The following is a 23,570-nucleotide window of genomic DNA, read 5'->3' as shown; positions in this document are numbered from 1 at the left end:
TGAAGGGGGTTCAATATTTAATAATTCCTTTATTTTTAATTTATCATACCATAGCATCATATACAGTATATGTAGAAAGTAAATTCAAATTATGTATGAAAACCCAATTCTTATAAATGCCAAAAAATAAAGAAAAATACTTTTCAAAAAGTTGTTAGAACATTGGCCCACTCTGTATAATATATCATTATATATGATTATATGATTATATGTTATATGTAATATATAATTAACTATATTATACATTATAGCTATATTTAAAACAACACTTTTGACAAGCATGGTGTTGGGCTGGAGGTTTCAAAGGCAAAATGGAAAATCATTTCTTAAGGAACTTCCATTTTAATGAGGAAAGTCAAAACGTGCACATTTATAAACACACATTTACATGTAGAAGAGAATATACAAGTGTCTGTTTATATGCAGATAATATACAAAGTAAGCTTAGAAGGGAGTAGTAGATTACATGGGGGAGCAGGAAAAGCCTTCTATGGAAGGTGGTACTTGAGATGACTCTTGAAAGAAGCCAGACATTCTCAGAGGCAGAAGTGAGGGGGTGTGGGAAGCCAGTACAAAGGAATGGAGGTGGAAGATGCAATGTCAGATGTGTGAGGAATAGTAATTCGGCCAATAAGGCTAGCCTGTCGAGATCATGGAAGGTGTAACAAGTAAGAAGACCAGAAAGATATGAAGGGGGCACGTTATAAAGTGATTTAAATGAGAAAGAGAGGACTTTATAATTGATCACAGGGGTAGTTATTCAATACATTCCTTTCTTATGGAAAGGCAAATTTTGGCAGTGGATAGAGTATTGGCTTGCAATCTATGAAGTTGGAGTTCAAGGCTTAGCTCTCTCTCCCCCACTTACTAGCTGTGTGACCTTGAGAAAATAACAACCTTTTTGGCTTCTGTTGCCTAATCTGTATAGTAAGGGTAATAATTCCTTCATGACCAGCCTTCCAGGGTTAGTAATGAGGAATGTTCTTTAAAACTTGTGTTAATATAATTCTTCAATCTTTCCCCCATACAGTGATTCTTTCTGTGTGCAATGAATTAGCATTCAGAAGGTGGCTGGGGAGTCTGGACTGAGAACAAGTTCAGTAGGAGGTTCCTATAGGATATTTTATCAGGATGGCAATTGAACCTAGAGAACTGTCCCTGTTCTGTACATAACACCCTTTTCTAGTGGCCAGAGTCCACATGCCTACTATATACAGCCTTTCTTCCCTGGACTGTGCTGGTAAACATTGATGAATTCTAGCTCTGTGCTTTGTTTTACACTCAATTTCATGTAGACCATCCCCTTCTGCTATGAGAATACCACTTGAACATGTTACAGTTAATTGGAACATAGCTTCTATTAAATTAATTACATTTATGTCTTCATGATGAGCTTTGGGAGACACCTTGAAGAGATCTGAGAAGCACAGGAGTCTCATCAGTTACACAATATATTTCAGTCTTGTCTTTAAATTCAAGATAAAGATCCAATATATATTTATTAAACATCAATTAATGATACCTAACATTTTATAGAGAAACTGGATGGAGTGAGGGATGAGAAGCCAGCCTTGAAGGAAGGAAGATCTGGATTCAAGTCCTGTCTCCGACAAATACTAGCCATATGGACCTAGGAAAAGCACTTAATGTTGTAGTGCTCTAGGCAACTGAGATTTTTTTTTTTTTTGGCAGGGCAATGAGGGTTAAGTAACTTGCCCAGGGTCACACAACTAGTAATTTTCAAGTGCCTGAGGCCAGATTTGAACTCAGGTCTTCCTGAATCCAGGGCCAGTGCTTTATCCACTGTGCCACCCAGTTGCCCCCAACAACTGATATTCTTAATCTTGAGTCCATAGATTTGGATATGAAAAAACAAAACCAAACCCCCAAACTTTATTATTTTCACTAACCTCTAAATGGGATTGAGCATTTTTCTCAATTATTAAAACACCATTTTGAGAAGGGATCCATATTCTTTACCATACTGCCAAAGGACGTCCATAACCCAGTAAAGGTTAAAGGCCCCTATATTAACGCAGCTAGATAGCAACATGGATACAGCATCAAACTTGTACTCAGGAAGGTCCGACTTCTGCCATTTACTGACTGTGTGAGCCTGGGCAAGCCAAAGGTTAAGACCTTTGCCTGCCTCAGTTTCCTTATCTGTAAAATGTGGATAATAATGACACCTCCCTCCCAAGGTTGTTGTGAGGCTCAAATAAGATGTTCGTAAAAAGCATTTAGTGCGGTGCCTGGTACAGGGAAAATGTTATAGAAGTGTTTATCATAACCAGGATCATCATTATTATTGCTATTATTAGTTTCATACAGAGTATTTACCTCCATTGGTAGAGTTTTCTCACCTAGGAGTTCTATTTAACCAATGAAAACTGATCTGTATTCCTATCTTAGAGTTTACAAAATGCTTTCCATATGTTATCTCATTTGATTCTCACAATATCCCTGGGGAGTAGGTACTACAAGTATTATCATCTATATTTCATATGGAATGAGATTTGAATTTGCTTGTCCTATCTACGGAACATGTACTGATCTGTCCTAACTACTTACTGGCCATATGTCTCAGCACTGAATGACTTGGGTACTATGGGATGAAAAGTAACCCCTTATTAAGGTGAAGAGGTATCAGCAATTTCAGAGAGGGATGTTTCAACTGAGTGATGAGGCTAGATTTCATGGGGTTGAGGTGTGAGAGGAGAGGGAGTGGAGGTGAGGAGTTTAGAATGCTTTTTTATCACAAGTTTGGATTTGAAAGTAGGGAAAGATACAGGATGACTGTTTCAGGATGCCCCTAACCTTCTACAACTGTGGTACTTTTTACACAAAAGAGGTATGGGAGAGAGACAGAGACAGAGACAGAGACAGGAATAAGAAATCAGATCTTATATGAAGAGCTGGACAATTATAGAATGTCAGAATTCAAAGGGACCTTAAAAACCATGTAATTCCTTCTACAACTTCTTCCACAGATGGTCTCCACTTGAAAAATACACTACCTCCCAAATCAGATCCACCCAGGTCTAGTACAGGCTTACAGGCTCCCTATCTGGTCTCCTGGTTAAGTCCTAGGCTCTTTGTACTGTTTCTTAATATGACAAGAAAGCAGCTGGGATATAATCATCATATCTATTATCGTTGTTCTATCATTTCAGGCATGTCCAACTCTTCATGACCCTGTTTGGGGATTTCTTGTCAAAGATACTTGAGTGGTTTGCTATGTACTTCTTCAGCTCATTTTGTAGATGAGGAAACTGAGGCAAACAGGGTTAAGTGACTTGCTCAGGGTCACACATTTAGTAAGTGTCTGAGGCCATATTTGCATTAAGGTCTTCCTTACTCTAGGGCTGGTCCTCTATCCACTGAGTCATCTAGCTGCCCCCAATCATAATAACTTCAACTTATGGTGAAAGTAAAATAAAATCATTATTATTTGTTGCCTTCATTACAATTAATCTGATAAAGCTCTTGATCTGCTAAAAACCCTTTGTAGGGGTGAAAAAGAAGCTCAAAGCTAATTTCATCCACACCAAATCTGAATAGCCCTAATTTTTGTCCTAGGCTTTCAACACTATCAAGGATACATCAATTGGCTTAATCTTTGACTCCAATTATAAACTGTAGTACCTTAGTGATCATTTAGTTCCACACTTTTCTTTTGCAGATGAAAATCTAAAAAATAGAAATATTAAGTGATTCCCTTAAGGTCAACTAGGGAGAAAGCAACAAAGAGAGGATTTAAAACTCAGAGCTTTTAACTCCATATACAGAACCCATTGTACTATGTTATATCACCTAGTTTGCTTTATCTGTTGCTCCACCTCTACCCACACAAGGTCAGCAGAAAACAAATAGATCTAAGGGTACTAGCTTCTTCTACAAAATTTTCTGTTCACATAACTAGTACCTTATAATTGAATAATTTTTTTTCTTTTTTAGGGCAATGAGAGTTATGTGACTTGCCCAGGGTCACACAGCTAGTAAGTGTCAAGAGTCTGAGGTCAGATTTGAACTCAGGTACTCCTGAACCCAGGGCAAGTGCTTTATCCACTGTGCCACCTAGCTGCCCTCTATAATTTAATACATTTTTGTTCAAGTATCTGAACCTCTTCCTCTTTTCTCTGGGGAGACAAGGTTTAGGTGTGTGATGTTACAAATGCTGTCAGAGGTGGTTAGGATGTTCATGTTTTTGCTCAGTTGGATTTTTTTTCCTTTTTTACATGATTAAATTCACTTGAGGAGTGGAAAAGGCATCCATAGGAATATCTGTTATATAAAAACAAGAGACATCAATAACATTTTAAAAATATGATCAGTGCTCTATAATTTATCACTTCCATACCATATTGTTCCTTCATTGTTTTGTCTCCCTAGGACTTATATTTCTAAGCAGTCTGTAGACTCAGGAATAGGAACAATGTCTTACAATTCTCATATCTTTTCCAAAGGCCTAGCTCAGTGTTTGCACCATAGTAAGTGATCAGAAAATGCCATTCCATAAATTGATTGATGGTAGGTAATTTGCTGCACCCTGTCCAGTTGTGACTTCATTTGAATTCTCTGGCCTGGCTCTAATTTGCAAACACATGGCTTGTATGAGTGAGCTTTCCTTTATAAGCAATTGGTATCCTAGAAATACTCTAGCCTTGGTTAACTTTCAGCCAGCTACAGTGTTGTAAAACTCAATATAATTCAAGGAGTGCAGAAGTGAGAGAAAGGCAGTGGGGAGAAAGAAGGACAGAGATGGGGAGGAGGAAAGTACAAAAAGAAAAGAGAAAGATAGGGAAGCAAAAGAGAAAAGATAGAGAGGAGAGAGGGAAAGGAGGAGATCGATAACAAAGGAAAGGGAGAGGGAGAAGCGTCAGAATGCTTAAGTCTTAACAAGAGCTAGTGCAGCCAGGAATATAGGATGTGAGTGAAATGTTGCCTTCTTTTTCAGTCCACTTGCCCCCTTTGCTGGTTTCATGTACTCTTTATGTTTTGTTTCTTATAATCTTCCTTCCTCCCCACTCCCCCACCCCCATTAGCTACTATGGCAGAAAGGAAGATACAGGAGTTAGTAAGAACTAGTATCAATCAAATCCTACTCCAGACACTTATTAGCTGTGTGACTCTGGACAAGTGACTTAACCTCTCTGAAGCTCAGCGTCCTTCTCTGAAAGACTGAAATAATAACAGCCATCTCATAGGGTTGTTGTGAGGAACAAATGGGATAGGGAATGCACCTATGATTTCATTGATATAGGGAATCCTTATATCACGGGTGAGGATGTTTCCTTTTACAAATACCTTCTCTGCAAGTCTTAGGGAATTACTCAGAATGCTGAGTTTAAGAGCCTTGCCCAAGGTCAAACAGCCAATATGTGTTGGAAGCAGGTCTTAGGGGCAGCTAGGTGGCGCAGTGGATAGAGCACCGGCCCTGGAGTCAGGAGTACCTGAGTTCAAATCCAGCCTCAGACACTTAACACTTACTAGCTGTGTGACCCTGGGCAAGTCACTTAACCCCAATTGCCTCACTTAAAAAAAAAAAAAAAGAAGCATGTCTTGAGGGGTAGCTAGGTGGTATAGTGGATAGAGCACCAGCCCTGGAGTCAGGAAGACCTGAGTTCAAAGCTGGCCTCAGACACTTAACATTTACTAGCTGTATGACTCTGGGCAAGTCACTGAACCCCAACTGCCTCACCAAAAAAAAAAAAAAATAGAAGCAGCAGCAGCAGCAGCAGGTCTTGAATCTTCATCCTCTTGCCTTCCAGGCCAGCTTTTTGTCTCTTCCAGGATCCCTTTCATCAAATGAGATGGTGTCTATAAAGTGCTCTGCAAACCTCTAACTGTTCTATAAATGTCAAGGATGATGACAAGGAAGAGAAGAAGAAGGAAGAGGAAGAGAAAGAATCCTTTAGAATCAAAATCTTGAGGATATTTTAGTGTTGCAGCACCATTTTATCTGGCATCCTTTTTTAAAGCTTCCTACTATTTCCTCTAACCCCACAGAACCCTCTTCTAGAAGTGGCCTGTGACACACCGGCTTGTAAATTAAAAACGAGTTAAAATAATTCATTTCACTTTAATTATTTCACAACAATTGAGATCCTTGGATATACCCCAGGAGGTCTTCAAACCAGACATAGAAAGGTCTGACTCAGAAATAAACACGGCTTTCGGAGCCAGACATGCCCAGCAATCAAGTTCCTTCTTTCAATTAAGAAACTGGCTCTATCGCTTTATGAGATTTTTGAGAGTATTTTCACAGGTAAAGTCGTGGTTATACATTAAGATCCTGAAGTCAGTGTCATAGAATGTTAGAACTAGAGGGACCTTATCTAAGAGTCCATCTTATTTGGACCCCTTATTTTGCAAATGAAGTCATTGAGAGACATCAGTGGTAGGATAAGAAGTTTCAAAAAACTGTGATTAGAAGGAGGGATAAGCTTGATTCTTCTTGGTACCAGAAAGCCAAAGTAAGGACTAAAAGGTGAAATTTGATGCATATTTTAGCTATATCTATATAGAGATCAATAGAGATTATATATATATATATTATATATATATATATATATATATATATATATCTGTGATAGCTATTGCTATCACTAGCAATCTGTATATGTGTGCTGTCAACAGCCCTATCAGTATTGATATTGAGATAAATATCTAGATCTAAATTCTATAGAGTTGTCAAAAGGAGGAATAGAATGTTCCCAGTGGTAATGAGCTCCCTAGCTAGATGGTCACTTGTCAAAAATATTGTATAAGGGATTTGTGCTTCAGGTAGGGGTTGGACTAGATTATACCTCAAGTCTCTTCCACCTGAGATTCGTTTATTCTATAAAGAATTATTCCTAAATAGATTAGATTGTTGCCTGGGGAACTTTTTGAATATTTACATAGGAAATAAGAACAAAACATGGAAATAAGTGTTATATGTATAAGTATATTACAGAACAGGATAGGAATACGATGGACGGAATATCTAAGAATATCAGTGGAAGCCCAACACATGCTTGAGCTCAGAGTATTGTGAAATTTATTTCTTAGAGAGGAGTTCAAAGGAATGGTGGACCCTAAGGAACCAAGTGAAAATGCAAGAACTTACATTTTTAAAGGCCAGGAAAATACATTTTGGGGTAAGTGGCCTTTTTCCTGTTCCTAAATTCTCTTCTGCTCTCTGGTCTCTACAACATTGATGAGTTTCAACTTTCTCTAGGCATAGAGACCTTCTGAAATGGAGACTGCCCAACTCCCTTGGTACAGAGCTCTCAGGAATCTTTCCCTCATAAATAAGCTAAATCTATCCATTTTTGAAGAAAGGCCCTTTCCTTTTGTCAAACTTCCTATTGAAGGGTACAAAAAATAGGCACTTATCTTCTAACATGCACTCATGTACAGGAAAGTCATTATTAAGTCATGTTTTTGTGCAACTGGATTCTGAGAAGGAAGACCTTCTGAGTTTGAGTTCCTCTTCTGCCAATTAATATCAGTGTGTGATCTCCCAAATGCCACTTAGTCACTTTCCCCTGCTGACCCTCAGTCAGGCCTTGTACAGGATAATGACTTTTTTTTACTAGATAAACTGCACTGTCCTGCTATCTCAAAATCCTATGAACCTTTTCTTATTTTGGCTAGACTGACTTATGTGAAAAAATACTTCTGTTAAATATTAGAGTAGTCAAAAGTACATTCAATTTAGAGACATAAGACCATAGTTTTGGAATTGGAAGTGACCAATTTTAAAAATTTTACAGATAAAGAAACTGAGGTCTAGACAGATGAAGTGAGAACCCAAGAGGAGAGAGGGAGACAGGGAAGGAGGAGACAGAGACAGAGATTTTAGTAGATAACTGAATACTTAAAGTCCCTTATATTTTTATACTCTGGCTCTATTCTCTGAACTCTGTCTCTGTCTCTGTCTCTGTCTCTGTCTCTGTCTCTGTCTCTCTCTCTCTGTGTCTCTCTCCTTTCTAGGTGGTCTGTACAAATTTTAATTATATACTTTTATTTCTGCTTTTAGTGATCAGTACTGGAATGTTTCCTGGGTTTCTTCACATGAGAATATTTTTAATAGAGAGTACTATTCTTTCTTGGCTTTATCTCACTACTTCTACCCTTGCTCCCCCCAACCCCATTTATCTACTATGGTCCTTTTGACTAAGTTATAGTCTTCCACAGGCATGTTCAAGTTGTGTCCTGTCCCACTAAGTTCCAGGTATAACCGTGAGGTCACATTTGCCTGCTTGTATTAGGTTCTCTATTTCATCTTGCTTATTATCAGTACTTTCTGCCTGTGTTAGTAGTGCTAGTATCACACGGTTGCTAGTGGGGGAGGTGTAAAGGGGAGAAGGCAAGAGGCAAGATTCCTTTGTCAGGTGAGAACACATCTGGATTCAATCAATCAGTCAATCAGTCAGAAATGTGAATTGGGCTGACTAAGGCTTGTACTTCTTTCAGTGGAAGCATTTCAGCTAGGTGCAATTGGAAATCTTGACTTGATCATACCCTGTGGGATTTGTGTAAATTCAGGAAGCTAGGTTAGAATCAAGGATTCATCATGTAGAAGCTTGGTGGCTACCCCTGAGAAGAGATCCGTTGGGGAAGGATGCCTCAGCGTTGGTCTCTTCACCACCACCAGCAACACTACCACTCCTTTCCTTGACCAGAGGAAGCCCTCGTGAACTTCAGGTAGCCTAAGGATTAGCATTTTTTTTTATTTTTATTTTACTATTGTGCTTGGAATAGCAGCAATATTTGAATGGGGAGGTGAAACCTACTACATGAAGTGAGGAAAGGCGGATTCAGTGTTTCACAAGAAGTCCAATAGAAAAGCTACTTAAGGGGAATATTTTGTAAATTCTAGTAAAATATTTCCAGCGTTTCTATCACTGGTAAATATGACAAGTGTGCCATGTATACCTTTATTAATGTTAAAAAATCAAGTAAAAACATAGTTATTTTGGCATAATCTATTATTGATAAAGCTAAGTGAACAGCACTTCCCTTCTGAAATGTTTACAAACCATCCTTTTGAATAATTTGTTTGCCATGGATTGAACTCAGTCAAATTTCTTGGTGTTTGGTTTGCAGACGAGCTCCTTTTTCCCACGCAGGTAGAGGGGCAATATTTATCTGTTTTTAACCCTTTAATATCCCTCCAATTCTACCACATTTTTCATATGACTGTCACTGATTCAGCAATCACATTCACATGTTCTGTCAGTAACTTGGGATTTAATAGTTCTTTCAGAATAGATCACTTGAACTCATTGCGGGTATCTGTGTACTCTCCTTCTCCCATATTTTAGATTTACTATCTTTAAAAAAAATAATGCACTTCCCTAATATTTTATGTGCATTATCTTTCTAAGCAGATTTTAAAAGTTAGTAGAATAAAATGAAATGTTCACTGGTTTGAGAGCCAGAGCAACTGATTTGTATTCCAACTCTTGTCACTTACTAGCTATGTGACCTTGACCAAGCCATTTTAACTTCTCTCAGCCGAAGCTTCCTAATATGCAAAATTAGGTTAAGAATAGCTATATTATCCGCTTCAAAGGGTTTTTTTGGAGAGGGTTAAATATAATTGTGAAATCCTTCTTAGATCATAGGCTCCTTGAGGGCAGTTATTATGTCTTACCTATTTTTTATTTTTCCCTATGAAGAAGCATCGTGCCTTGTATATATATAGCAGGAGCTCAATAAAGAGTTGGTGGGGGCAGCTAGGTGGTGCAGTAGATATGGCACTGGCCCTGGATTCAGGAGGACCTGTGTTCAAATCCTGTCTCAGACACTTGACACATACTAGCTGTGTGACCTTGGGCAAGTCACTTAACCCCAATTGCCTCACCCCCCCCCCCCAAAAAAAAAGAGTTGGTGAAGAAACTGATTATTCAAGAAAGAGCTTTGTAAATTGTAAAGCACCAGATAAGTGCATGCAATTGCTACTTGGCCCACTAGGTCGTCCTCAAAAGCCAGCTACCAGCACAAGCATTTCTTGCCTGTGTTTTTCTTATACTGGGGATTTCCCAAGTCCTGCTCTCTCAAATCCTGCTGCTATTGCTTTGTCATTTTTACTGCTTCATTTCTTATAAATAGGGTCTCATTATGTGGCCATTGATTTGAAGATGTATCCATTTAGGAGAATAAAGTAAATGGAATTTTTTATTTTCTAAAAAATATGATTTTATTCTATAATGCCCTGTAAGAGGTTTTTTTAGCTCAGGAAATTAGGACTAGTAAAAGGGATAAGCCACGCAGCATACTTTCTTAACGTACTGTAAAGTCTCAGAGTAGGGGCCTAGGAACAGTACTTGAAGCTAATATGAGCTTGTGAAAGGCAGAGTTTGATTCCCCCCCGCCCCACCTCTCTATATAAATCACGGAAAAGAGAGGCACCTGCTTTGGGTTGTCCCCTGTTTTCATCTCTTCCCTGGACTCATGCCAGAGCAGGTTGTCCAAACCCTTTTCAATCTCACTAGACTTTATATTTTCTGTGGAAACTAGAAATCTTGAATCTGGGATCATTTAAAAAAAATTTTAACAAATGAGAAAATTGATTTTCATGGAAGTTAAGGAATATTGATTTTTCCTTAAAAATATGGACCTAATCATGTCATCACCTCCTTACCTTCCTCAAAAATCTTCAATAGTTCCCCCTTGCCTCTAGGATCAAATACAAAATCTTGGCATTTAAAGACCTGTGCAATCTAACTCATATCTACTTCTGAAATCTTATTTCATGTTATAAATCCTTCAGTAATCTGTTATCAGTCCATTTTATACCCTGACTCCCCTTGGCATAGTCTCCATTCCAGCCACAATGGCTTGTTAACTAATTCTCATGCAGGGCATTCTGCCTAGGCGTTGTTGCACAAGACAGCGTGCCTGCCATGGATTCCAGTTTCGCCTCCAAATCATAGAACCCTTTGCTTCCTTCATAGCATTGTTTAGGTGCCACTTCCTCCATGAGACCTTTCTTGGTTTCTGTTCCTTCTCTCCCCCACTAGAAATTGCATTGTATTTACTTGTTTAAATATTATATTACCCCCTTATAATTAGAGTTCCTTGAGGGCAGGAGTTATTTCATTTTTGTTTTTGTATCTCCTAAACCCAACACAGTGCCTTGTACATAGTAGGTGCTTAATAAGTGTGTGTTGAGTTGAACTAGGTGATAAATTCAAGATCAACCAGGTAAAAAGAAGCAGATAAATGAATGGAGGGTTAAGTGGATGGACAGACAGACAGATGAATGGATGGAAGTATAGATAATTTTTTACATACCAGGAATAGTGCTAACTGTTCTAATACAAATTCTAGCAAAACAGAGACAGTTTTTTGACCCTCAAGAAATTTACATTCTAGAGGAGAAATCTAACATGAAAGGGAGTTCAAAAATCAGTTTTGGTGGGGTTTTGGTGGGGCAGAAGCAATCCAAGAGGGTGCAAATTGGGTAGTAGAGTCATTCTTGGACTAGTTTGAATTTGGAGTGAACATGAATGTTTTCACAAATAGAGGTTCCAGGGAGAAACTTTCCAATTAGAGGAAAAGGTGTTAGAAGCAGAGGCACTGCAGATGTGAGAAGCCACTGAAACTGAAGGGTAGAGGTCATTGGAGTGGCCATGCATTGGGCTCTCATCTCCAAATCCAGGATATTTCTATTATAAAAGTTTCCTTGGGATAATAGTCAATATGTGCCTGAAAGATTGAAATCCTCTGCTAACTTTGCCTGAGGCATTTATTACAATGGTTTCTACTATGGACCTATTAAGCTAGAATTATTAAAAAAGATATTAGGGGCGGCTAGGTGGCACAGTGGATAAAGCACTGACCCTAGATTCAGGAAGACCTGAGTTCAAATTCAGCCTCAGACACTTGACACTTACTAGCTGTGTGACCCTGGGCAAGTGACAACTCTCATTGCCCTGCAAAAAAAAAAAAAAAAAAAAGGAAAGGAAAAAAGAAAAAAGAAAAAGATATCATGGCTCATCAGATCATAAATATACCACTGGAAGGGACTTTGGAGGCTATCTATTCTAGGAAGCCTAGAGAAGTTAAATTACTTGCCAAAGATCATGTAGATATTAGGAGACAGGATTTAAATGCAGGTGCTTTGAGTCAAAATCCAATACTTTTCCAGATCAAAATGAGCCCAGCCTTGTGGCTCAGGTTACCTGGTGTTAAGGGCTAAAATTCTAGCTAAACTGTCTAAAATATCTAATGAGTGGTCGCCAATAAATTATAAGCTTTAGCAAGAGTTAGACTTTTAAGCATTTATTAAGGAGAATAAGAATTTGGTAAAGAGAGAGAGAAAGGCCTAGATTCCTATCTATTAAAGGGAGAGCACATTTCTAGCTCCCTTCTCCGCCAGCGTCCTCAGGAAAAAAAGCGAGACTGAGCGCCAGTCTCTTCCTTCCTCCTCCCACTAGTCCGCGTCACTTCCTGACTCCTGGTCTTGCCCTCAAAGACGTTCCCTTCATGGGCAGAACTCCTCTACAGTAAGTATCCAGCAGGTGGCGTTATTCCAATCGTTACAGTCCCCCCTGTTGTTCCTCAAGAAACAAAATGTTTCCTTGACGGAACAGTAAAAACAATATGATAACTATTGCTAACTAATAATATGTGAACAACAATATAGAAAAGGAAGAGAGGAAAGTTTTGTCCAGAGGGGCGATTTTTTTTGTCCTCATGAACCGACGCTTTGACATTAGTCTTGCAAAGGGAGGGCCTCTGCAGAGAATACATGTTACAGATGGTGCATATTATAACAGAAAGAGAAAAAAACCAACAAAAAGAACAAATCAAAACTGTTCATTTAAAGTCTCTGAAAGTCTTTTCTCAGATGTCCTCTAGGTGTAGTCGTGGAATGGAAGTCTTTTCAGGGGTTGATGTGTGGATGCTGGTAATCAGCCAGGAAAATTTCCTACAAAATTGAGCTTAACAGAACTTTAAAATAGCTTTGTCAATAATCAAATCAAACAATGAAAGTTCTCAAAAACATGTCTAAGGGAATTCAGAATCTTAGTTGTTACACATGAAACATATAATAAAACAAAAATTGAACCATTCTTTAAAATTATAATATTACTATAGTCCCCCCCTTATGGAGGGTAATTGAGAAGACAATTGCTGCGATATTAATTATTAAAAATCATTTTTTATCTTTGTTTCATCACTTTTTGCATCATCTGCCTAATTATCCTCATGCCATTATGAGAAATTAAAAAATCTAATATAATTGGTAACAGGTGTCAAGGCCAAATTCAACACTGTATTTATCATGACACCTGAGATAATTATGGGGGTTACCATAAAAGAACAGAGAAATGATGGGATATGAGCATTCCCACACTTGAGCAATATGTTCTGCCCATACAGTATGCCAGGCTTAAAATAGGTGGATGGAATATATGTCCATCCCACCGAACATATTGGAAGAAACTGAGTCAGACTTAATCAGATGCATGGGATTGAGATGTCCATGGCATCAGGCATATAGGAGGGAGCATAGAAGCCAGGTGTAGGAGTGAGATGGGTGGGATGAATACTTCCAGCCATCTGTACAATATTGTGGGGAAAAATAAAATAAAATATTAAACCAAGAGAATCCAACCTCAACATTAGTCAAAAGCCGTTCCCTCGGCCATACCTTGACTTCATGCGAGTCTCCCCTCATGTGACAGTTCAGTGTCTGCTCTTGCATGTATTCCTCTTGTGATTGGATGGCATCTTGGCCAACTGGCATCTGATAACTCAGAATAAAGGCAATTAATGTCTTAAATGATAAGTTCCCATAATCCAAGTCTCATATGGATTTAAAAATTGAGGATAATAAATGATTGCAAAAAATGTGAATACATCTTGACTCAGAATATAATATATAATTATGCAACAATTTCAAATAATACCCCTTTTTTAACTTAGTATACAATTACTTTTTTGAAAAATCTGAACATATTTAAATACAAGTTAAAGCACAACAGAATCTCAAAGAAAACTTTTTTTTTGAAAAAAGAAAACTTTTACAAATGTTCCCCTCTTTTTTTTTTTTTGGAATATGCTTATTAAAAATAATACTTCTTTACACTTGCCATGGCAACCAATTTGCCAGGGAAATGCTTTAAAGAGTTTGATCAAATAATCAGTTGAGAAAAAATAACAAAAACAACTCAGAATATGGGAGCACAATATTCCAAGAATTAACATTGTATTATGAAATCAAAACCATCTTGTAATGTTTCAAAATTTAGAGAGATGAATAAATAGAAAAAAAATACACATGGAACAATAAAAGACAATGAAATTCAAACTAGGGAAATCTAAATGAATGTGAACTTAATATTAATAAGAGTATTACAAAATATAAACTTGATCGCATGACTATAAAAAGCTTTTACAAATATTCTCCTTGTTTTAGAAACTAAGTATAAGACACAATCTCAAAAGCATTAAAATCTCTATGAAAATAAACCTATACCATTAATTTCAAAATGTATATGTAATAGCATAGAAATCCTATGTAACCTCTGAACTGACATTAATACTCTGAATGAATTCAGAACACTTTTGATTCCGATATCTAAAATCCCCAATACTCATATCAATACCTTGCTGCTTACTTCTACATTTCTGTAAAATATATACCCTTCCATGGCAAAAGCAGAGTCTTGAACTATGGTGATGATTGTCATTCTTATTCAGCTTAAGTTTTTCTTCTTTAACCCCTCTATATTGTCTGTCAGTCTTTTCACCATACAAATGCTTTATAAGATTACTAATTAAAGACAAAAGCAGGTTAGCAAAATTATGAACAAAACGAGCATATCTGGAATTTAAAGGGTTTTCTAAGGTTGTCTCAGAAGCACAGCCAGGCTGGGGAAGGGCTGAGCCTGAAGCTGCAAATGCAGGTAGAAAAAGTTGAGCATGTGCACCAGATCTCTGGACTTCCCAGGCAGGGGAAGCTATGGGCTTGGCCATAGGAGGAGTAGAGGGTGGGGTCTGGAGAGGAGGGGAGGGACCAGAGCAATTTGAATCAGACTTGATTTTGAACTCAGGCCTGGATTCCTCTTCCCCCACTTTGCCTCCAGGTGCTAGGGGATTAAAAGCTTCTAGAGGGTGGGTCATTGCCTCCAGGCATGCAAAATTAAAGCAACAATTACTGTTAGAACTGGGAAAAGCTGAGGGAATCTTTTCAGGTTTCTCTGAAAAAGCATGGTTGGGAGAGGGAGAGATATTTCCTTGTGTGAGTAAGTTGCTGGCTCTTTTAACAAAAAGAAAAAGAAAAATAGAAAATCCACAAAAACAAAGCATTAACATGATCTTATCTCCCATTTGTCTGGTTAAACAGACTAAAATCAAAAATGGGGTAATTAGGGAGTTTAAAAGGTCCATTCGAAAAAATTTAAAGGAAAACACAGCCAGTACACCAGTACTTAGCAATTTAAAGGGAGAGGGAGGGGAAATTTCTTACCCAACCAGAAGATCAGAAGACTGAGGGTTAGCTTTCCTCTTCGTGGTCAGCCATCTGTTAAGGGCTAAAATTCTAGCTAAACTGTCTAAAATATCTAATGAGTGGTCGCCAATAAATTATAAGCTTTAGCAAGAGTTAGACTTTTAAGCATTTATTAAGGAGAATAAGAATTTGGTAAAGAGAGAGAGAAAGGCCTAGATTCCTATCTATTAAAGGGAGAGCACATTTCTAGCTCCCTTCTCCGCCAGCGTCCTCAGGAAAAAAAGCGAGACTGAGCGCCAGTCTCTTCCTTCCTCCTCTCACTAGTCCGCGTCACTTCCTGACTCCTGGTCTTGCCCTCAAAGACGTTCCCTTCATGGGCATAACTCCTCTACAGTAAGTATCCAGCAGGTGGCGTTATTCCAATCGTTACACTGGATTCTAGTCATAGCCCTACTATTATCTCACATGGCCAGGCAACTTCCTCACTTTGGGCATAAATTTCCTCCTCCACAAAATGTGGGGGTTGGATTATTTGATACCCATACACCTTGCCCAAGAACATTAGGTCTCTTCTGAAAAGTGTCAGTAATAGAAGACATTTTAGAGGTAGTCTAGTTCAGAACTTTCAAACCTTTTTGGCCTCAGGATCTCCTCATACTCTTTTTTTTTTTTGCTGGGCAATTGGGGTTGTGACTTGCCCAGGGTCACACAGCTAGTAAGTGTTAAGTGTCTGAGGCTGGATTTGAACTCAGATCCTCCTGAATCCAGGGCCAGTGCTCTATCCACTGTGCCACCTAGCTGCCCCTCTCTCCTCATAGTCTTAAGAAATTACTGTGAATCCTTTACACTCTTAAAAAAATTGAGGAGCCCCAAAAGCTTTTGTTTATGTGGGTTATTTTTATGAATATTTATCATATTCAAACTCAAAATTGATAAATTAGAATTATTAACTCATTTAAAATAACAACACCTAACCCATTACAATATCAAGATAAATAAAACATTTTTATGAAATACAAATATATTTTCAAAAACTGAGAAAAGGGGCATTGTTTTACATATCTTTTTCAAATCTCTTTAATGCCTTAAGTAGATATTTTCATATCTACTTTGGTGTTGAATCTGTTATATGTTGTTTTGGTTCAGGTATATGAAGAAAATTTGGCTTCCCAATTATTTAGGTGAAAAAGAGATGGGTATTTTGAGAGAAAAATAGCAGTTTAGTATTATTCCAAAAATGGTCTTGACATCAGGAATCCCATGAAAGAGGCTCAGGGATCTAAGGATTCGTTAGACAATCACTTGACTCCTTTCCCAGAAGAGAAAACTGACATCCAGATTGGGAAAAGAATTTGCCCAAGTTTACAAAGGAAGAAAACATCAGGGCTGGGATCCAAACCGAGGCATTTTACCTCCAAATGCAGTGACCTTTTCACCACTTCATGGCCAAGTGATTTACACCACAACCAGGGCTCTGACAGTTTGATTCAAATAATAACATAGGTAGATTTGAATGCGACCACCTCTTGTCATCTATCTTCTAAGACAATCAGAGCAAGAGTCCTAAGGAAGGAAGAAAAGAAGAAGTAAAGCTGTGTGTTCGAGTCACAAGTAGATCACAAACTCTCCAAGGGAACTCGTGACCAGGTTTGTAAACATCAAGCAGGAAAGAGAGGAAGAGGAGGTATGCATCAACCAGGCAGTAACATAGAGTCTAGATTGAGAAGGAAGAAGTTCCATCTGTTGATGTATTTCTTGGACTAACTCTGATACTAACTTCTTCATGAACCCATTTTGGTCCTCTCCGTCGACTTCCCTCCCCAGGTGAACATAATTCCTGTTCTCTGAAATTTCTCATAACACTCTATAATCGTTCTCTTTATATTTGGACTAGTCCTTATAACCATTAGATTGTAAACTACTTGAAAATAAGGACAATGTTGTAACTACCATTGTAAACCCAGGGTTTGATATTCAATAGACACCTGATAATGATTGGTTGGATAGATGAGTAATCAATACTGTAGGTAGGTTCTGAGATTGGGATATCTAATACTACATAGGATTTCCCATAGCACCAAGTATAGTGCTGGGACCAGAATAAGGTATTTAAGAAATGCTTGCTGAATCATAGCAATAGATAATTTAGACAGTAGAGTTAACAATTATTGTAACAACTTTATTATCAGCTTCAACTGAGACTCTATCCTCCCAGCAAATACTTCCTTTACTTATTTAGAATAAGGAAATCACATGGAAAAAAAAGACCAGGAAGTTTTAACAGATGCTTGTATTAATGGCGATTATTTCTAAGTGATAACCAAGTTGTTAATGGATGCTCATATGGAGGTAAGAGCAGTGGTGCAGTGCTCTTCTGGCTCTGTGATCACAAGAGCAACACATTTAAGCCTTAGCAATCATCTAGTATGACTTCTCTTTGTACAGAAGGAAACTGAGGATCCAAGAGGCTGGTTAATTTTCCTGAGGTCATATAGGTAATGAGAAGTAGAGTCAAAGTTTAGAAATAAAAGCAGTATTGTTCATTATAAAATCTCAAATTGGTTTTTGGCTGGGACTAAGAAAGCCTTCGCTCCAAGTCAGGGAAAAGAGACCTGAATTTAGCATTCAGTTCACCCCATCTATCATCAACTGCTTTGAGCTGGAAACAGGCTTTGAGGTCATCTAGTCCAAAGCTTAGAATAGGTTGACTTGTCCAGCCTGTAGATTGGAGTCTGGGCTCAAAGAGAAAGAAACAAGCAAGTAACAGCAATAATGGAAACAAAGGCAATATAAAACGCAGGTCTTGAAAGGTTTTTAATAAGACCATTAAGGAAGGACAGAAAGGTATTTCCCCTTTCCAGGTGTACAAACAACTCAGTGCCTCTGCCACCTTATTCCTGCCCTGCGGGACTGTTCCATTATTTACGAGTCACCCTAAAAACTCTGTCTTGGATTTGTAACTGAATTGCTATGTCACCTCTGACAACTCAATCCCCGTCCTTGCAACTCAGTTTCTTCATTTGTGAAAGAATCGAACTGGGTTTATTCTCAAGAGACCATTTCTAATATTCTGGTTCTAAGTTAGGTGCATCATTTCATATGAGTTCAGATGCTGAGAAAGTATTGGAGGCCATACACACACACACACACACACACACACACACACACACACACACACACACACACTAAAGATTGCCTATTTTCAGTGTATGTGGGGATGTGGGGTATACAGCCTGAGAGTTACTATAGTGCCAAAATAGAGTACTTTACATATAGCAATTGCAGATTAGAAGCTAATGGTATTACATTGCATTACATTGACTTGAAATATTATCTCTAGGGTTAGGTAGGTAGTTCAGTATATAGAGCACTAGCCATGGAGTAGGGGGGACCTGAGTTAAAATCTGGCTTCAGACATTACCTGTGTGACCTTTGCAAGTCGCTTAACCTTGACTGCTTCCAAAAAACAAAAGTGTGTGATGGAAAAGTTATCTCTTATGGCAGCTAAGTGGGGCAGTACATAGAGTACAAAATTTCCCATAAGGAAGACTTGGGTTCAAATCTGGACTCAGATACTTATTAATCAGTCAAAACACATTTATTAGGCACTTATTAGGTATTGAGCACTGTGAGAAGTGCTGTGGATACAAAGATAGGCAAAAGAAAATCCCTGCTCTCAAGGAGCTTATAATTGAATTCAATAGACCTTTTATTAAGTACCTACTATGTGCTAGGCACTATATTCAGGGCTGTGAATACAAAGAAAGGCAAAAAGCGGTCCCTTCTCTCAAGGAGCTCACAATGTAATGGAGGAGACAACAAACAATGTTTTTGTTTTGTTTTGTTTGTTTTTTAAACATTCTACCAACAATTGGCCCTGGACAAAATTTGAAGGAGGGAAAGTTTGTCCTTAGTAACCTCCCCCAGGGCAGCTAGGTGGCACAGTGGATAAAGCACTTGCCCTGAAATTGTGAGGGCCTGAGTTCAAATGTCACCTCAGACACTTACTAGCTGTGTGACCTAGGCAAGTCACTTAACCCTGATTGCCTTAAATATCTGGGGCCATCTCCAGTTGTCCTGATGTCTATCTTGCCAATGTACCCAGATGGCTCTGGAGGAGAGAGTGAGGCTGGCAACTTTGCACAGCCCTACCTCACTTAGATCCAATTCACTGCAAGTCATGGCATCACCCCCATGTCATGGTCCCCTTCAAGAATAGGACAAACAACAAGAATTTTTGACCCCCATACCACTCTATTCTTGCCTACTCTTTTCCCTACCCTTCCTTTCCCCAGTGTTTGATTATCCTGGATATATATTTTGACCCCTCCCATAGATTGTACTAAAAATGGAAATCTCTTTGAGCAGGCATAGTTGACTCCACGGTCTATTTCTAAAGTTCCAAGATTGTTTCTGATTGTTGGTTCAAATCATTGATGGTAGTTTTGGACAATCTCCCAGAGACAAATGAGGTAGTATCATATAGTCATTACAGCTCTGGCTTTAGTGAACTGAGAAACTTGACAATGCTTTGCTGTGACTCACTTGCTATAGGCCTTGGGAAGATCTCATAACATCTCTATCTCCATTTCCAATAGAGCTCTGATGAACATCAAACATGATAAAATGTCAAAAAAGATTTTGAAAAATATGAAGTATTATTGTGGGGATCATATATTACCCAGTGATTATTACTTGGTAAATTATCAAAACTATCTGGTCCTAGATAAGAGAGAGAAAACTGGACTAGCCGGATAACATATATAATAATGAGAAATAAAAGATGAATATAGTAAGATAGCATTTCTTACAATCCAAGGATCCTACAAATCAAGAATCACAAAATACTGGTGAAGGTTATCATTATTCAACAACAACAACAAAAAAATGTTGCAAAAACTCCAAACTAGTAAAAGAAAATGCAGAGAGACATAGCTCACACTATATCCAACACTAAATTTGTGATGAATCAGTGACTTAAATATAATTTTTATAACACAATAAAAACCTGAAGGACAGAGAACTGGTGTATTTTTCATAGCTGTAGAGTGGAGATAAACTCTTAACTCCCAACTTAGACAAAATTATGGATGATCATAGCACTGAAGGACTGTACCTGGAAGGGGCCTTAGATATCATGTAGTTTCTAACTCCACTATTTTATAAATAAGGAAACCAAGACCCAGAGAGTCGAAATTACTTAAGTGGTTAAGTTACACAAACAATAAGTAAGTGGCAGAGGCAGGAGTCATACTTAAGTCTTGGGAGTTCAGAGCCCTTTCTTTATAATTCTTAAAATACAGTTATTTGATTGGAAGCTAGGTGGTTTGGCAGATAAAGCACTGGACCTGGAATTAGGAAGACCTGAGTTCAAATCCAGATTTAGGCACTTAATAGGTGTGTGATGTTGAGCAAGATATTTAACTTCTGTTTGCCTCAATTTTTTTCATCTGTAAAATGGGGGTGCTAATTGTATCTACCTCTCAGAGTTGTTCTGAGAAAATTTGTAAATTACAAACTTTAAAGGGCTATATAAGTGCTAATTAGCTAAAATTATTAATAACAACAAAAAACTTTTTTAAAAGCAGGGAAAAAGCCTTTAGGAATGGAAAGAAATGTATTGGAAAAAAGTGTTAACTTCAAGCATATCTGATAAAAATCCATCTCCCAAATTTATCATTGTTACAAATGTATGTCATGAAAATAGAAATCAAAACAGTTCTGAGATTTTTCTTTACAACATTAAGATTGATGAAATTAATTAAAGACAAAATATAATTCTGGTATCATTATGATAAAACGGGCAAGCTAGGGTACTACCAAAATAACTGTGAATTGATCAAGTATTTCCTGTAAGCAATAAGGAAAAATATTGTCAAAGTAAGAAAAATGTAGTGACTGATTCTCTACAACCTACTAGCCCAGTGGTTATCACTATTAGGACAATATTCCAAAGAGGTTACTGAAAAGAGTGTGTGTGTGTGTGTGTGTGTGTGTGTGTGTGTGTGTGTGTGTTGGGGGGGGGGCTGGGGTGGTTGGATGGGTTGTCTTATATAAATAAATTCTAAACAGCTCAATTTGCAATAGAAAGCCAACCTGGAAAGAAACAAGGGGAATTCTTAAGCAAATTGTGCTATATGGAGGTAATCTGTTGCTGTTGTTCAGTTATTTCTGTCGTGTGTGTGTGTGTGTGTGTGTGTGTGTGTGAGAGAGAGAGAGAGAGAGAGAGAGAGAGAGAGAGAGAGAGAGAGAGAGAGACTCTTTGTGACCGCATTTGGGATTTTCTTGGCAAAGTGTTTTGGCATTTCCTTCTCCAGTTTATTTTACAGATGAGGAAACTGAGGCAAACAAGATTAAATGACTTGCCCAGGGTCACACAGTAATCAACCGAGGGAGGCTGGATTTGAGCTCAGGAAGCTGAGTCTTCCTGACTTCAGGCCCAACACTATCTACCTAGCTTCCTATGGAGATAATATAATTGTATTAAGTCAAGAGAAACAATAAATATGAAGAAATAAAAGAAATATGAGAATATATATGAAGTGATAGAATGGAAAAAAATTATTGGATACAAATGTCTTATTAAGCATCTACTGGTAGCTAGGTGACTCAGTGAATAGAGCTTGGGCCTGGAGTCAGGAGGACCTGAATTCAAGTCTGGTCTCAGACACTTACTGGCTATGTGATGCTGCGAAAGTCATTTCACCCTGTTTGCCTCAGTTTCCTCATCTGTAAAATGGACTGGAGAAGGAAATGGCAAACCACTCCAGTATTTCAGCCAACCAAATCCCAAATGGGGTCACAAAGGGTTAGAAATGGCTGAAAAGACTGAAAACAACCACAGCAAAGCATCTACTATATCCTGCCTCAGGCACTTAACAGCTGTTTGACCCTGGGCAAGTCACTAAACAAACACTGTATCCCTTGGTTTCCTCATCCATAAAATGGGGATGACAATTCTATTTATCTCCAAGGATTGTTTTGAGGATAAAATGAGGTAATATTTGCAAAGCACTTTGCAAATCTTAGAGCACTATATAAATGCTAGCAAAGATGATACTAGACACTGCTATATGCTGGAGATATAAGAACAAAGAACACAAAGAATACAATTCTTACAGCAAGGAGTTTGTGTTCTAATTGTACAGGGGAGAGAGCAATTGTATATTTATGTATATGTGTTTGTGTATATATATTTATATATGTGTGCATACACTTCACAGTTGTTAGCTTCTTTGATCCTCACAACATCCAGATGAGGTGGGTACTATTATTTTCCCACTAATGGCTAAGGCTCAGAGGGGTCAATCAACTTCCCAAGGGTCACATAGCCTGGAGTTGTCTGAGGCAGGATCTGAACTCATCTCTTCCTGATTCCAAGTCTAGTATTCTATCTTCAGAACCACCTAGGGGAAATGAGTGGGTATTAGAGGGCAGAAAATTTGAGATTTTAAAAGATCTTCCACAGAAGGAAGCTCTGATGGTTGAGTAGGGGAGTCACATGATCAGGTCTGTGTTTAAAAGAAAGTACTTTCCCAGCAGCATGTTGTTGGTCCTTTAGTCTCAGAGGACCTTGACCTAAGAGTGATGTCATGACTTGCACTGCACTGGATTTAAGTGAAGGAGGGCTGTGCAGATTTACTAGTCTCACTCTCTCCCCCAGAGCCAGATACAAATCAAGATGATTGGAGATGGCCCCAGATATTGAAGGCAATTGGGGTTAAGTGACTTCCCCAGGGTCACAGAGCTAGTAACTTTCTGAGGTGAGATTTGAACTCAGGTCCTTCCAACTTCAAGGCTAGTGCTCTATCCACTGTGCTACCTCGCTGCCCCAGGAGCATGTAGGAAGGGCTGGAGAGGGAAGAGACTCAAGGCAAGGAACTCATTCTAAAGGCTATTGCCATAATCTAGGCAAGAGGTGATGAGCCCCTGGACTTAGGTGGTAGCCCTTTGGGGGAGAGGACATGATATAAGAGATGTGGAAATAGTAAGAAGAAATAGGAAAAAAAAGAGAAATAATTGGAAATGCAGGATGAGGGAGAGGAGTCAAAATTATTGATTGATTTATGAACCTGGGACTCGAACAATGGTGGTATTTTGACAGAAATACAGA

The sequence above is a fragment of the Dromiciops gliroides genome, chromosome 6 (genome assembly GCF_019393635.1).
Source record: "Dromiciops gliroides isolate mDroGli1 chromosome 6, mDroGli1.pri, whole genome shotgun sequence".
NCBI classification, from domain to species: domain Eukaryota; kingdom Metazoa; phylum Chordata; class Mammalia; order Microbiotheria; family Microbiotheriidae; genus Dromiciops; species Dromiciops gliroides.
The sequence above is the reverse complement of the archived record's forward strand: the minus strand, read 5'-3'. Positions refer to the sequence as shown.